Here is an 18,338-nt window from a genome sequence, read left to right on the forward strand (position 1 = left end):
TTGATCGGTCCATTTCATGTAGGGTGTCTGTAATAGCATGGTGGGCTGAATCTTAACAGAATCAAAGATAGAGATGGTGTGAAATTATGGCATTTTATTCATATGATAATCCACTGTGCGTGTCATTGTACATAAAGGTGGTGCCCCGCATTGTAGCCCAGCGATGCATTACTCATGTTCTTTCAGTATTTATCAACAAAAAAAAACATTTTAGGTGCACTCAGATACCAGGACAAAAGTGGATGGATGCCAAATACTCCACAAACCCTTAAGGTTTACAGGAAGAGAGTCCTACATGATAACATGAGTGGACAGAACACAATAATAAAACAACTAAAATGTATTGTACTGCTATTTTTTACAGGCAGGCCTTAATAAAAATTAATTTAAAAATCGAGACAAAAATCAAAAACCAAATCCAAAATTGCAACCCTATAAATTATTTTTAAACGCCATCTACAAGCAATTTAGACCATCTATATTTAAAGGCTATAACTAGTCAAGAGAAACTAATCAAATCTTTAGCACATCCTGCAGAGTACAGTACCTGCCGCATGCATGAGCATAATAACATGCCTGCAACCCCCCAAACAACACCACATTCACCAGACATACAACAAGCTTACAATGTTTTTAACATTCAGACATTCTTCATGAAGTAATTAAACTATGTAATTGATGATGACAGTTCTCACTGAGTATTTTTCCAGCACTGATAGCACTAATGATGATTTATGATGTTAAACCTTTAATGAACATAAAATGATTTATTATTACAAGAAAGCTGCAAGCTTGTACTTACAAATTGCGAGACTCATATTTCAATTCATAATATAGCATATTAGTTTTTGTTTTAAAATATGTTTGCTTATATACTATTAAGTTTCCACTTTCCAAGCACGCAGTTATGTTAATAATTTATTTATCATCTAGCTTTTTATCTTTCTTAAGTTTCTTAGGGAAAGTAATGAATGCATTATCTGAAACCATGCCTATGTATTGTAAATAATTTGTTTTTCAGAACATAAAAACATACATTTTTAATTTATTTGAAAATTATTTTCATAGTATGCATGTACAGGTATAGTGATACTATTTGTTAATGTGAGATTATGCTCTTTTTATGCATGACAATTATGTCATCATTTACTCACCCTCATGATGTTACAAACCTGTATACATTCCTTTGGTGCTCCAGCTTCCTGCTTGATTACAAATATCTTCCTATGTGTTCAGGAGAACAAAGAAATGTTTATAGAATTGGAACAACTTGCACTCTAAAAATGGCTGGGTTAATTTTAACCCATAATGGGTAAATATTAGACAGAACACTGGGTTAAAGTTGACCCAAAGCTGGATTGTTTTAACCCAACTGCTGGGTTATTATACCCCATGGTTGCATAACAACAACCCAACATTGGGTCATTTTAACACAGCATGTTTTCTGTCCAATATTTACCCATTATGGGTAAAAAATAATTTTCATTTTTGGGTGAACTATGTCTTTAATGTCAAAATAGTGCAAAAGCATAAACGCATTTCTCGACTGAGAGACATTTTTGTTGTTATGTCACCAAACATGAAATGATAAAACAACTGAGAAAAACCTGCATGATTCCTCTTCTCTCCAACAACAAAAAGTCTGAACATGACATTCTTATAAATATGACTTCAGATGAGATTCCAACAAAAAGTGAAAACAAAAAACCTGCCTTGAGATTTCTTGTCTCAGATCCCAAGAGCATCATATGTTTTTCGATACTGATAACAGTGTGAAGAAATATTGGTTCAAAAACATATCCAAGACAGTATTGTCAAATAAAACATAATTTAATACAAACAGCATAAGAAACACTAAAAAGAAATGTAAACATGTTTATTTAGTAGGGGAGAGCAGGGGTGAAAGTAAAATTTTTCAGAAAAATACTTAATTTTTTAAGATAATGTATTAGACAGAGATATACAGTATAACTCACACGTGTGGCCTATCAATACCAGGTGTAATTTTGAACAAATGTAAAGCGACTTTAATATAATTTCACTTTGAACATAAGGGGCCCTATTTTAACGATCTGAAACGCAAGTACGAAGCGCAAAGCGCAAGTGAGTTTGTGGGCGGATCTTGGGCGCTGTTGCTATTTTCCCAGCGTGAGAAATAACTCTTGCGCCGGGCGCAAATCAATAAGGGGTTGGTCTGAAGTAGGTTCATTATTCATAGGTGTGGTTTGGGCGTAACGTCAAATAAAACAATCAGAACGCTATCCAACATTACCTTTAAACGCAAGGGCGCAAGTTCCATGGTGGGTTCCTATTATTATGACGGATTTACCAGGCGTACACCAGGAGCAGTTTACAGCCGAGGAGACCCACGTTCTTGTAAGAGCAGTCAAAGACAGAGAAGTTGTTTTGTATGGGGATAGGAGAAACCCACCCAAATCAGCGTCGGTTAAACAGGCGTGAGAGGAAATAGCCACAGTCTCATCAGCTGGCATCCCCATCATTGCGCCAAGCGCTACAATGATGTCAGGAGACGGGGGAATCCCAAGCTTGCCAGCATAAAACGGGCACGCCGTGTAACGGGAGGTGGATCTGCCTCAGGACTTGACGCCAGCAGAAGGACATCGCTGCGTCCACCCTCACCGCTGAAAGGGTTTGGGGGCTTTGAAATCGGACCCAAGAAATGCAAGCAGTCCAACCCCAAAGTACGCTTACAAATCAGTTTGCCGACGTGCGTCTGTGGAGGGAAAAACCCGCTGTGCGCCGGTGCAAAATACGAATGATACATGCGTCACTGACAAAGTCAATTGCACTGGGTGCAAGATAGGGCCCAAGTAGTGCATTGTTACTTTGGCCCCGTCAGCTGGGACAACAGTAACACACAAGTGGGTCAAAAGTAACACAACAAAACAAGAGATTTTTGTGTTACACTTGTTTTTAGTAAACATGACTATGACCTCGTTAATATGTAACTGCAAACATATTTTGTAATTTATCATAAATAAAACCTTTTTCAACAGTTTGAACACGAAAAAATTAAATCAAGCAAGGCAAGGCAAGGCAAGTTTATTTGTATAGCACATTTCATACACAGAGGTCATTCAAAGTGCTTTAGTGTACATAGAAATGAGAACACAAAATTAAAGATACATGAATTTAAAATATCAATTAAAAGAAAATAACTGTGATTTTAATAAAAACTGTTTAAATGTGTGAAAAAGAATAAAACTGGAATAAAAGTATAAAACAGTTAAAAATAAGAATAAAAACAAGAGAAATAAAAAAATAAGAATAATATCAATTTTCAACATATACAATAGTATTAGCAGCAGCACAAACGTAACAAGTGTTACTATCATCCGACAGGAACTCCTGATATTTAAACCTGATTAACTTTTATTTTGAAAAACTTAGAGCGCCAAATTACCTATAGATTGATCAGTATTTACTTATCATGGTTGAAAACACCTTTCTGGATCTAAACACAGAAAATGGCGAGTAAATAATGCGCTAATTTGTCAGCTCTGTCAAGGGTTGAATGCTAAGGATGCTGTCATACACTGTCAGAAAAAAGGTACAAAGTTGTTTCTTTTTCTGTCGCTGGGGTGGTACCCTAAAAGGTACCTTTTTGTACCTTTATGGGTATAAAACACATTGAAATGTTGTACCTTATGGTGTACAATATTATACTCTAAGGCAGTGGCGTGCACAGGGGAGGGGCCGCAGGGGCTGAAGCCCCTGCCCCTTTTGTCTTAAAATGTAATGTGCCCCTCTCCACTAATAGTAAATAATGTTTTTTTTTATAAATATTATTATGAATAAAAATACGTGTCTATATACAACTGCCACTAACATTAATAATACAAAAAATAATATTATGTTTTATCCTTTGGCGGAGGTGGGGCGGTAGGCGGAGTTTCCTTTGCAGCACGCACTACGTAGCGGTAGCCGCGAGTCTTCAAAAATAGCTACACGAGTGTCACGAGCAGCAGGGCAGCAGGTAAGCTAATAGGGAAAATAGACATTTATCCTACATGCTTCTACTGTAAGGTTTGCGACAGCATGTGAGTTATGCTTAACCAATTCGTAAAACTAGATTTCAGCTGCTTTCTGAAAATGTTCTCATACTTTCTGTAATGTTTTCATCGAAGGCCAATGTTACGTTACATCCTCGTGTTATTAGTTTGGAGAAATTCATCTAGTGCAATGAAATCTAAGACCATGTCCATCTCTAAATTGTAAGGATGGAACTTATAATTGATTTCATGGTAATGCTTTACATGAATGCTGTATAAGTGCAGTTATTAGGTTCATGTTAACATGTAGTTAAAAGCTCTTACTGATCAAATATCATCGCGAGCGCAGCCTGATTCTTGCTGTTTACCTATTTAATGTAAAAGATTGTACTTAACACAACAAACAATACATCATTAGAAAGGTCTAAGGCTCAAGCGTTTGTATTTGACCTTTATATTATATTTAAAAAAAAGTAGAGACAGTAATGTCTTAATTTGTGTCAAGTTATGAAAATGAAAATCGGACTCCATACCTGTAAAATGAAATATGACCCGCGGTCGTCATGAAAGCACTTCACAAAACAACATCCTCGGGGCTTCTGGTTCAAAGGCATGCATGTTTGGAAACACATTGATTGATTTTATATGTTTACTTCTAATTTCTAAAGAAAAGAGTAATATTTATTCCATTTTTATTCCAAACGCGGTGATATGAGCCACTGTTGAACTGACCTTTACACGAGTCTGTTCATTCATACGTGACGCCTGAGGGCGCCCTCGTGCACCATTGCGCAGAGACACTTTAGAATTGACACACGAAGAACGCTGCGGTCCGATTCAGAATTTACACTTTTAAGGGCATTTTTCTACCCTGCTGCCAATAACATGCAAATAAAGATGTTCTGATGGATAAAACAAGAAGACAATAAACTTAATTAGGATTATATATGGTATATCTGTGTTGTTCCGGTCATGTTGGGTATTTTCATAATGCAGTATATTTATTTATTATAATGCAACACTTTAGCACTGTGCAGAATACCAAAAAGAAAGCGTGTATTATCTGTTTCATTTTGTGATCTGAAGCCACATCAGCTCAAAACACTTGATCTGCTATAAAGTTAGTTTGGAGCAAAAATATTAATCCCACTATTTGTCGTGTTTTGATGGTGTGCTAAACTAACAAAGTGGTGTGTTTTAGCTATGAAAAATAGGTTTTAGGAATAATTTCAAATGGTTACGCTTATTGTTTCTTTTTTTGTAAGTGAGACATTTAATCAAAGAAATAAGCAATTAAAACACTGTGATAGACCGGTTAACTTGCTGATTTAATGATAGCTAACACTTTTATACATATACACATAAGTCCTCAAAACTTCTTTCTCGAAATTCTTGCGAAAGTAAATAATATTTTCCTAACTTGCCTATTTTAGTTTGATGTGTTATTCATTTGTTACAACATTATTTCAATAATGCCAAGGAAAGAAAGAATAAAAACACCAAAGTAATGAATACATTTGATTTTTATTTGACGTAAAAAAATTATGCCCTTTTAAGTCCGTCAGCCCCTGCCCCTGAGGAGGTCTGTGCACGCCACTGCTCTAAGGACCTTTTGTGTATCCTAAGAAACAATTTTGTACCAGTTAAATTTTAGGGGTACAAAACTGTTAACTGTACCTTTAAAGGTACAAAATAGATCCTTAAGGAACCGTAATGTACCCCAAAAGGTACAACATTGTATTATGTTTATATGCCTGTAAATTTGGTACAAAACTGTACCTTGGGGTATACCACCCCAGCGACAAAAATGTACAGTTTTGTACCTTTTTTTTCTGACAGTGTAGTTTGGGATGCAAATGTTATCAGGGCTCTGAGAAAATCGCTTGTTACCTTCGCCCCGAGTTACTTTCGCCCCGGTTCTCCCCTACTTTAAACATTACCAACAATTATAGAGCCATCCTGATTACATAATTAAATAAGTTTAGTCTAAGGGTCAATCCCTAAACACAATGCACATATCCACAGAGAGCACCTTTTAGAATGCAAAAAACATATACTGTGTTAGGGGTGGGCGGAATGACCAAAAATCTATTTCACGGAATGAGTCATTTTATTTCACGGAACGGAATATTTCACGGTATACATGTTTTTCAGTTTATATTGTTTTTTGATGATAAAAATGTACAGAAATACACAACTCACTATAGCTTTTAACTAAATTCTCACCACAGTTTTAAAATATGAGGAATTTAAAGTTAATAATGTTAAAGTGAAAATGCCCAGAAGATAACAACAGATAAGTCTTGATTAGACAGAATCTTGTTTTTAATTGAGTTATTAATTTTATAGACTATTGAAGCTATAGTATGGCTTCATTGTATTTTGTATTTATGCATACATTACATTAAACATATGCAATATGTAAAATGAACAGGTATAAATATATGCAAAAACCTACAGACAGGATAAATACCTGTATATGAGAGAAGAAGCTCTAGATATTATAAATGTGACAGGTGCTATGATGTGATGATCATAAAGTTTGTTTTAAGGTCTTGACGCCCTTTACTTTCTATTAGACCTTAACATTTGCATCTCTTTCTCGTCTTTCCGATCAAATATGTTTGTAAGCAAATGACGCTCAAACTACATCACTCCAGCAGCGCACGTGTCACTGATATAAACGCGAGTTTTGTCTTAGCTTGCTTAAAGTTCAGAAAAATTTACAACTATTAGCATTATGTGCAAGAAGAACTCTTTATTTGGCACCGCAGCTCCTTGCGCTTGCCTAGAGAGACCTCTGCACCCGAGAGAGCGGCCGGCTGCTGCATGAGGAAAGAGAGAGAGAGCGCGCGTGCGAGAGAGAGAGAGAGCGAGTAAGACAAGAGTCTCGCTGCGTGACCCGCAGTGGATTCACTGGCACTTATTATAAAAAGACACAAATAACTCGTTCATTTTTTATAAGTGAACTATTTTACATGTTTCTCCGTCACACTCAGTCTAACATGCTGGAGGGCAGAGTTAGCCACGCCCACTTATTTGCATTCCGCGGAATAGACGGAATAGAAAAATCTGTTACGTCTGACATTTTATTCCGCGGTAACGGAATATACCGTCATTCCGCCCAGCCCTATACTGTGTGAAGCGAGAGCGAGAGAAAATATTTCACCCCACCTATATTGTGGAGAGAATTACAGTATAACCCGTTTTGTGCTCTGATTGCAAAATGTCAAACAAACATATCTTATGTATGCCCCCACCAGCATTGTGGCTTTGGAAGGACATGACAGTCCCAAAGCAGTGGTAAAGTAAAAAATTTCAAGTCTATTTTCCTGGTTGTGATGGAAACGTCATCTTTCTTCAAAGGAACCTGCTGTGTATCTGTCAGAATGGGCGGAGCAGAACTGGCAGCCGTCTCTGTTCTCAGCCTGAGCAGATGTAACACAGGAGTGTCAAGAGGTTCACACAAAAACTGTTTTTTTTCCTTTTTTAGGATGTTTTCTTTTCTTGCGTTTATCCTTTATCGTGTAGTTAAAGCAACACTATGTAGTTTCCATGTAAAAATGACTTACAGCTCACCCATGTGGTTGAAAAGGGCAACAGTGCTTGGTATCAGACACTCTTCTGCAGGCATGGGGAGGGGCGGGGCTGTGTTTCCTACCCTCCACCGCCACTTTCAGAGTGTGCTTGTAGCAGCTAGGAGGCTGCTCAGGTTGCAGCAACAGTACAGTTTGTCCAGTTAAAAGTTGTTCTATCACTGAAATAATTTTAGATACATTATTTAAAGGTAAAAAAACTACATAGTGTTGCTTTAAAATGAAGATCAATGCACTGCCACTGAATGAACATGGCCTGGATTGTCTATGTAAGAAAACATCCACTGAACTTTAAGTTAACATGAAAGATTTGATAATAGAGAGAATGATAGAGAAAAGCTTGTTTTCATGTTTTTAGTGATATTTATCCAAGCTATAGTTAAACATCAAACATCTGAAGTCAATGTTTATTTCAAAACTACAAATTGATCAACTCTGCCACCGTTGTTTAACTACTCACACCCGTAATATGACTGAGAGATCCTGTGGTTTCAGTCAAACACTATAAACATTCACTCTTGTCATCCCTAGGGCAATACAATCATGCACGACTTAAATGTCAATCTACGAGGGGAACTGTCCAAGGGTACAGTCCATCAAGTAGGGTAATTCCTATTATATAAAATGACATTCAGTCATACTAAATGCTTCATGGTGAACTTACAACAAATGTCAAACTAATGCTGGCTACTCATATTGAGGCAATCCATTACATTCTCAGTTATAATGATGGGATAGAATGTGGCATGAGGTCGACAGAGTCGCAATTCTTATATACAGATTAAACAGTGCCATGGCTACGACAGTAGGGGAGTTAATGGTCGAATATGTTAATCAGATGTGTAAGGTAATTTCCTTGTCAGAGAAGTGCAATAATGGCTAAAGGGTGTGGATGTTTTTCCACCCACTGTGCTAGGCAGCGGTCTCAGAGATATCACAGATAAATGTTACACTAAAAACCCATTTATGAGAGTTTCTTATAAAGATCAGCTAAGTGCATAGAGAGTTATGACTGATCATTTTACAACATCTGGGAAGTTGAGCCATAGATTGCTAATCTACAATATTTATAAGACCAGTTACAGAAAGACACGGATGTTGCTATACCATTTCAATAATAATTGCTCTATTAAGTACATTCATAAAGTAACTTTTTCACAGTTGATTACCCACTGACTTCCATAGTAGGAAAAACAAATACTGTGGAAGTCAGTGGATACGCCAACTGTGTGCTTGTCACGGTGGAACCGTGTCATGTTTTGTTTCTGTTCCATATTGTCATCACCTGGACATTTGTTAATTATCGCCTGATTCATTCCACCTGTGTGTCATTATCTGTGTGTATTTATACCAGTGTTTGTGTCACACTCATCGCCGGATCATTGTCGTTTCTACCATGTCTGTTCCAGTTAACATTTATCTGGTTCTGTGTTTTGCGTACCTGCCATGTTTTGATTCTTGTGTTTTATTTCTGGTTTATTTATTAAATGTAATTTATTCACACAAACTCTGCACTTGCGTCCTCACTCCTGCATCCCAGTCATGACAGAATGATCCGGCCAGCAAAGAACACCGGAGGGGAGCTTCCCCAAGATTTTATAATGGATGCCCTGTCCGCTGTGTCTGCTCTATTGGTTTAGAAAGGCCATGCGCAAGGAAATGTGAATGGTCCTGAATAATCTGTGATTGACACCTAAGGAAACAAAGACTTGTACAATGAGCCACACAAATAAGGATTATAGACAGGAATGTGAGAGGGAACTACAAGAAAGAAATATACTTGTTTTGTTTGTGGTTACTTATTATTTTTTTATTTTATTTACTATTTGTTTTCTATGAGAGAGACTGTACCTCTCCTTCTCATACAGTTTACAAAAAGTTTTTTACTTACATAATTTCACTAACAGCATTATGTAGACATTAATCTTTTGTGTATCTGTAGTATTCGCAAAGTTATGAAAAGACTTTACATCTTAATTTTGCAAAATGCACAACATTTTGCTTTTATTGGGAGTGGACACAAAAAAAACCTAGACACTTTCATGTTTTAAATGATGTATAAATCATAGCTGTATATGTTAATAGTAATAGTATTATGAGTCTCTTTTGCACTGATAGGAAAAAATAAAGTGTGCTAATCTACCCCTGGATGTTAAAAAAAACATGAATAAACATGATTTTTTATAATTTGGTGACATTACAAATTGTAGAGATGCATGATTACTTCAATTAATTTTCTGGGATAATTCAACCCAACAGCTTGTCTCCTTTTGACTCTTTAGATGTTAAAAATAACCCAGCATTTTAGAGTGTAAATCGTGTAAATTTAGGTGACATCAACACAGGGTATGCATAACATCTCATCATAGACCGTTTGACTCTAAAACAAATCAGACCTTTATCAAATGGGTGCTTTCAGTCTATCAGTGGAGCATAATATTCTTTCAACGACATCTGCCCAAGACCAGCTCATGAAAAGCATTTGCACTACTGTACTGAATTATTTATGACAGTGCATTCACTCATTCCTCCCATGACGGTGATCATGTCCATCAGAAAAGGGCTGTAATGTCATATGGGAGCTCTGCAGTGTCTTCAGAGATCCAGAGAGTGGACATAATATTATAATGTTATGGAAAAATATGGATTTTTTTCACTGCAGCATATAGTGAGTAATTAGTTGATTTAATTTTACATCCAGTGTACATTACATTCAAGTGCTGTGCACAGATTCAGTCTTTAGATACTAAAATCTAAACAGCTGCGTTGATTCCTGCAATTGCTTATCAAATCAGTGCCACAAGAAGATTTATTTAGTGTTTTAAACTTATGGTATTAAAAGTCAATAAGGTTCAATTTAAACATAATTTCCTGCATCACATTGTATAATACTATACTATAATATAATAACATCATGTACAAAGAAATAACACTATTACATCACATTTATATAATCTTGCAGGGTACAGCAGTGATAGTAAGTATTATTTAATTAGCCATGGGTCATTGATGAAAATTTTGTATCTGTACGATGGTATTTAACTTTACCAACATACTTTACATGTCACATTTCACACTAACAAACAAGCTTCTAGTGCCAATATTGGTTAAAGTTCTTGTCTCTGTTCCATTAGCATTGCAAATCTGCCACCAGAGTTCCCGCTTGGCCACATTTGTGGCTTCTAATGGTAAAGTATTGAATCATTGTAGCTCTTGGGATGTACAGAGCACTTACCATCATAAGCTTTATTTCCAGAAATTGTATACTTTGGGTTCCAGCTCAGGGGAGCTTACTTTCAGGAGATAGCGGTTATCGGTGATAGAAGGGCTACATGGGAAGAGATCTGTTTGGCCTTCACTTACAGCAAACTGTCATTGCAATGCTGTCATTCAGTGCAATGTTGTGGTTTTATAATTTACGATGGCGGTTCGGTACAATTTGTCAAAATAACTAAATACATTATATTAAATAGGTGTGCTTGGCAAAAAATATATCTGTTATCTTTCAGTCGGTCACTATGACATCACATCGTGACCGACGAATTGGGAACCACTTGACAGGAATCTGCTTCGAGAAACTATTAAAATGCCAATGAACTTGGCATGCAGGTATTTGCATCTGCTGGCGCCGCCCCGCCGCATGAGTATTTCACAAGAGGCAGGTGTGGATACCAAATCACTCTTTTTTGCTTTGAAAGCCGGCAGCTCAACTGCTATTAAGAAGCTCTCTCTGCTTGTGGGATATGTTGTGTGTTGATGTTGTTGGAGAGATACCATTTCAGCGGAGGCTCGCAGAATTCCACCTCTTTACTTTCACTTTGAACTAGAGCTTGAGTGTGTGCGTTGCACTCCCCTGTGTGCTTCATCAACTCAACATTAAACACCACATTAAAGAGCGATTTCCCTAAAAGAGCAGCACAAGTTGAATTTGTGTCTTTTTAAAGACAGCCATTCTCTTGTGTCACGGCGGGTGCTTCTTTTTAAAGATGTCATTTTGTCCGTGCAGTTCTGGATGTGGCAGATATATGGGTCCTTTGGATGGCCACGATCTCTGTCTCTCATCCCTAAGTGTGCATGTTGAGGCTGCATTCGTGGAGGGTTCATATTTCTAACGAGAGTATGACCCTCTTGGATTTGCGGAGATGGTTTCATACATGGGCGTAGATTTAGGGTGGGACGCTAGGGACATGTCCCTACCAATATTCAGGGAAGACTGAATTGTCCCTAGCATTAATTTCGACCAAACAATTAATCTGTATTTATATATAACCACTGATGTCCATCTTATTCTTGTGTTTTCTATTTTTTACTTATTATATATTTTTTCAGGAATCATTCAAATGAGATTAGAAATCTTTTGCAATCCCGTTCTGTAAAAATAACGCTCTATGTGGTACACAAACGGTTAACAGCTTTCGTTCTCTGCAATGCCCGCCTCCGTAACTCACATCGCTAATATGATTGGCTTTGCATTTCTTTAGTCCCGCCTCTCTAACTCACATTGCTAATATGATTGGATTGCATTTCTTGAGTCCCGCCTCTCCAACTCACAGCCATTTATGATGGGCTTGTCTTTACTCACTACGTGTGATAGGATGGTTTCACTTTGTACAACGCGCCAAAGTTCACTCAAGGCTCGCGTGGTTATTCGGGCTACAGGTAAGTGAGGAAGAAAGTATTATTATACCCACTGTAACTGTTTCATGCACAAAATACGGAACAAGTTGTCACATAATGATTCAAGGAGAGTGTTTTCACCAATACTCGACAATCCCATGTTAACCTGAGGAGTTGCAAAGTTGTGTCAACCTTTTATAAATGGGGTGGCAAGTTTATTTAGGGGGTCCCTAATCCATGAATGAAAATAACCCCAACATGGTAAAAACATGAATTCATGTCATGATTGCTGAATATTTACATAACTGCACTGTGGTCATTACTTGCACAGATGTAGACATAATGTAAGGTTGCATTTTTCACACTGATTAACTGTCTGTTAATGAAAAGAAGATTTAATGTGAACTACAGAAACGTTGTTCAGGAAACAGCATGATATACATACCTACTTCAACACTGGGATTTTTTTGGCAAAATTAAATTAAGAATGAAATATTAATTGCATATTCTTCAATGTTATAAAGTAAATATGGATTGATATATGTTACAATGTGATTTTCTTTTTTTTGACAAATACTTAAACAGTTACTGTTTATTAGGCTCTAGGACATAACAAATTGTTTATTATAGTACATTAAATTTGGGATGTCACTGGGGGTGGCGAGTCAGATGTTAGAGTAAAGTGCATACTGAGTTGTCTGTTGTTTATATCAAGTAAACGGTGATACACAGTTTTTGCAATGCGACCATTTTATTTATGTCCCCACCAATGCCAGAATCAAACCTACGCCCTTGGTTTCATACCTCCGGGAACGTTACACCCCTCTCTGTTGCTGAGCCCCGTTAAAAGTGCCGTGGCAAAGCTCCGGAGGACAGGTCAGGATACAACGAGATCTCCCCAGTTCAAGCACCCATCAGTGGAGACAGGTGAGTCTTACTATGCACATTACCTCTGTCTGTGCGCTCACCGTGGGTACACCGATTGTGCCGTTAATTCCTCTCGTTGGAAAGAGCACAGAAAGAGCTTCCCAGCCCGTCACGTTGGGTTTTACCCACGATTCGTCTGGGCTACGCATTTCAATTTGCACCCCCCCCCCACCCCCAATTTGCGGGCATTCGCTTCACTATGGTGAGAGGTTCCAATGCGCACATCCTCTGTGCCGAGATTGCTGTCCTACTGATGCCGGACGCAATCGAGCCGATCCCTTCAGCCGAGATGAGGTCTGGATTTACAGCCCTTACTTCATTGTACCCAAGAAAAGCAGCCGGTTGCGACTGATCCTGGACCTGCATTGGCTGAATTGTGCAGTTCACAGGTTGCCATTTAAAATGCTGATGCCCAAAAGAATATTTCAACGCACTCGTCCAAATGATTGGTTCACAGCCATCCTTCTGAAGAATGTACTTTCATGTCTTGATACTCCCACCAACATAGGCCGTTTCTCTGCTTTGCGTTTGAGGGGCAGGCATATCAGTACAAAGTCTTACCATTCAGGCTTTCTCTCTCACCTCGTGTGTTCACGAACGTTGTTGAGGGGGCTTTAAAACCCCTGAGAAAGAGCGGGGTGCGCATTCTCGACGTTTGGTTCAGAATAGCGCAGTCTCATCAGATGCTTTACGATCACACAGATTGTGTGCTCAAACACCTTGCCCATCTAGGTCTTCAGGTCAACTGGGAAAAGAGCAAACTTTGCCACAGACAGAGGACCTCTTTTCTCGGTATGGAACTGGACTAGGTCGTTTTAACCGCACGTCTAACAGAAGCGCGTGTACAGTCCATCCTGACTTGTCTGAATACATTCAAAGGCAAGAGCTTGGTCCCGCTGAAACAATTTCAGAAGATCCTGGGGCATATGGCAGCAGCAGCGGCATATGAGACCGCTTCAGCGTTGTCTTCATGACCGAGTCCCGAGGAGAGCATGGCTCATGGGTGCGCACCAGGTAACGATCACACCAACATGCACTCTCACTTTTACTCTGTGGTCACAGCTGTCATTTCTCAGAGCAGGAGTATCACTGAAACAGGCCTCCAGGCATGCCATTCTGTGTGCAGATGCCTCCAATACAGGGTGGGAAGCTACGCACGACGTGTTTGCATTTTCTGGTGTCTGGACAATACCACAGATGCGCACCTCGCCCATCACCTTTTCCTCTGGAGTCAGAAGAACCTGAGGTCTCTTCGTGCCATTCACATTCCGGGTTCACTCAATTGAGCGGGAGACATGCTTTCATGAGCAGCGCGCCCCGGCGAGTGGCGAGTCCATCCCCAGTTGGTTCAGCTAATTTGGAAGCATTCCGGCAGAGCACAGGTAGATCTGTTTGCTTCTCCAGAGACAACAAATTGTCGCCTGTTTTACGCACTCACCAGAGGAACACTTGGTGTGGAAACACTGGCGCACAGCTGGCCGCGAGGGTCATGCGCAAATATGCATTTCCCACAGTGAGTCTTATTGCACAGACATTAGGCAAAGTCAGGGAGAAGGAGGAGCGCATTCTGCTGGTTGCCCCACATTGGCTGACCAGGAATTGGTTTCCAAAACTCTTGCTCTTCGCGACAGCCCCTCCTTGGAAGATTCCCCTGAGAGCTTCTTTCTCAAGCAGGAGGCACATTATGGAACCCACGCCCGACCTGTAGAACCTCCATGTGTGGTCTTTGGATGGGATGCGGAGGTTCTAAGTGATTTACCGCAAGCTGTATCTAACACTACGTCTGCAGCGCGATCTCCATCTACAAGACAGGCTATTTGCTGAAATGGAACCTGTTCGTTAACTGGTGTTCTTCTCACAAAGAAGACCCCTGAGCATGCCCGATCAGTATTGTGGCGATAGATATCGCGCCGATATCCGTGCACCACACACCAAAAAAAGATAGATTAGTGGGTCAACACAATCTGGTCATAAGGTTTTTAAGAGGATGAATCCTTCGCACCCACCCTCTATTCTAACACTTTAGGATGCCCATTCGAGCCTCTGCATAAAATTATTCACAATGAAGACTTTAGCTCTCCTAGCATTGGCATCTGTTACGAGGATAAGGGACCTCCATACATTTTCGGTCAACAATTCGTGCCTTCAGTTCGGACCTGCTGACTCCAGTGTAACACCGAGACCCAGGCCCGGCTACGTGCCTTAAGTTCCCACCACTCCTTTTAATTTGAGAGCACATTATACTAGAAATGTAGCATCATCTTAGACATTGGCTCGTGGTTCCTACCTAACAGACATCTATGTTTGGCTAGGCCCCGTATAGCGCCCCGTATTAGACTTCTGATGCGTGTATTTTCCGTGGAGCTAATCTACCACGTTTTCCCTTAGCAGAGCCCGCTCTGCTCTCTCTATTATGTGATACAGTTCAGAAAGTCACGCTTATAGACCTATTGGCTATTTAGCAGCACCCAGTGGAGAAACTCCTTAGGGTTGGCTCCGCAGGGTTTTCTAGCTCCGCCAGGCAGGATTCGCTTCCCAGTTCACCTAGTTCACTATCGTGGGTTTAAGAACAAGTAGTGATGGGCCTTCTGCTGTAGCCCAGGTTCCTCCACTTTTTGATAGAAGTCAGAAGGTTTTACGCAGGTACTGGAAGGGTCAGCTTCAGTGGTGCTTTGGTACTGATTCCCAATTTGTTGTTCATGACATGACGTCGTAGTGAACGACTGAAAGGGAACGTCTCGGTTACGTATGTAACCCTCGTTCCCTGAATGAAAGGAACGGAGACGTCACGTAATAAATTGAAGAGAAAGATCTTTATTGTTTTAAAATGAAGAATTTAAGTTAAAACATTAAAAAACTGCTTTGCATACGGTAAATGTTTTAGATTATAATTTTTATTAAATGTATTGCTCTTTTCTTTGCCAAAGTTTTAAAAAAATTGTCTGGCTACAGGGCTGGCCCAAGTCTTTATAGGGTCCTAGGTTGTCAATGCTTGATCATTTAAGACACTATACTGTAAATCTAACATATTCATTTAATTAGTTGTAGCTGCACGAATGACATATCTTCCATCTAAAACAGTGTATAGTTTATATCATTAGATATTACTGTTAGTTTTTGAACATTTCTATCGTTAAAAAAAGCCAGCATTTTGTCAAATCAACACATATTTTATGCTACTTTAACTTGTTATGTAAGTTATGTTGACTATTCATAAGTCAAAACTTAAAATAGTATGTTGAATTGACTTACAAAACCAAGTTGTTTAAACGTCATGCAGCATTTTTTACAGTGTAGAAATACAAATGTAAAATATCATGCCGCCATTTCATTTGCTCTTGGGGGCCCCCTTGGTGGAAACCGCTTAGTTCGCTTATGTCTTGGGCCGGATCTGACCGGGTCATTCAATCTCCTCTTTGACTTTGCTTAAAGCCCAATAATTCTGACATCCAAGTTTTGGATTGCATCTTTGTAGCCAAGTCCACTTAAAATGATTCTTCCAGACTAAATTGTATTCATCAGGAAAACACTGCATCTCTTATTTACTTTGCTTCACCTGTCGCTGTCCTCTGTGCATGTGATTGTGTTTGATTCCTTCCCTTAGACACAGAGATGACAGATACAGCGTGATGGGCTAAACTATAAAAAATGAATATGACATTCAAGTTGTACACACACAGCAATCAAATGTGCTTGTACATCACACTCTGAATGCACATGCACACTTTACTACAGAACACAATTAATTTGTTGGCACTGAATGCTGTTTATTGAGAAGCAATTGATACTCAATGTTATGATTTTGCATATTGATAAAAGAACAAAGATATTATTGCACCTGATTATATTGCACACCCCTAATTCCATGAGTGTCCATGTTTTAGGAAAACTGCACAAACAGCACTGAGAACACTTCCTATGAATACTGAACACATCACGTTTGTAATTAACACTTATTATTGAAATTAATTGCCAAGACCTGCAGGCAGTTTAAACAGGTCATGCATGAACCATGGCGTAGACACGTTAAACATTACTCAAACTGCATAACCTGGGGGAAAGGACTCCAGAGCAAATCTCTGTGTCATATCACACATTTAAAATATAGATGCTATAAAGGGATCTTTAAAGAACCTTTAATCTGTCTAGGTTTTTGAAAGAATCATCTTTCTTACCTTCAAATAATCTAGGAATGGTTCTGTTAATACTAAAGGTTCTCTATGTAACCATACAGCCCGACAAAGACCTTAATAAAAGTCTTTATTTTTAAGCGTCATGTCAAAATATCTGTTCCTTGCGTCATGTTAACTATGTGTATCCTGCTTCATTTCAAAATATGTGTCTGCTGCATACGTGTCAATAGACCTTTCTCACAACTTCCGCATTTGTGACCAGAAATTCGCAATCGTCGTGGTAATCTACTTCCTCCGCATTTAAGGCAACGTAAACAAATGGCGCAAGCAACTAGCAAGAGCTATTGTAGCGTACCCGTTCTTGTTATTCTCAAAAATAGCCATTTGTCTTTCCATTCATTCCCTGTTGATGGTGAAGTTAGAGAGAAATGGATTCAGGCTGTACGGTGGGATAAAGGACCAAACTATAAAAAAGGGAGCACTTATGTATGCAGTAGACACGTCACTAAAGACAACTACATTTTAGGGCTCACTGTTCGCCGCTTGCAACTACATGTTGTCCCTAGTCGTTTTCTTGGAATGAGTTTACCCAAAAGGAAAAAGGGACTCAGTGTATGAGAGGTGCCAAAAACGGCAGCCGTCAAGGTCTGCAGAAGTTGAGATAAAATCTTTTTGGTGACAAAGTTTTCCTCTACGAGTCTTGTCACACCAGCAAATGTAATATTTGGCAAATCCGTTAATGAAGTTGTGAATACTCTTTGATCTCTTTTAAACTTGCCCGGGTTTATGTTTTTCTGGTGTGTTGAAGCTTGATAGAAACTCTGATTCCACAACGATTACGTATTTCCGGTCATTGTGAGAAAGGTCTATAGGGTTTATGATAAAAGAGGAGCTCACATTCACAAAATACTTGCAAGACACTAATTTAACACTAAACTCTTATACTACATGAGATTAAGTGAGTATCTGGCAAATGTGAGCATTTCTTTTATCATAAACCCCTTCAAAGCATCTGCAACAGGCACTTATTCTGACATGACGTGTGATATGTA

This window comes from Paramisgurnus dabryanus, chromosome 1, assembly GCF_030506205.2.
Source record: "Paramisgurnus dabryanus chromosome 1, PD_genome_1.1, whole genome shotgun sequence".
NCBI classification, from domain to species: Eukaryota; Metazoa; Chordata; class Actinopteri; order Cypriniformes; family Cobitidae; genus Paramisgurnus; species Paramisgurnus dabryanus.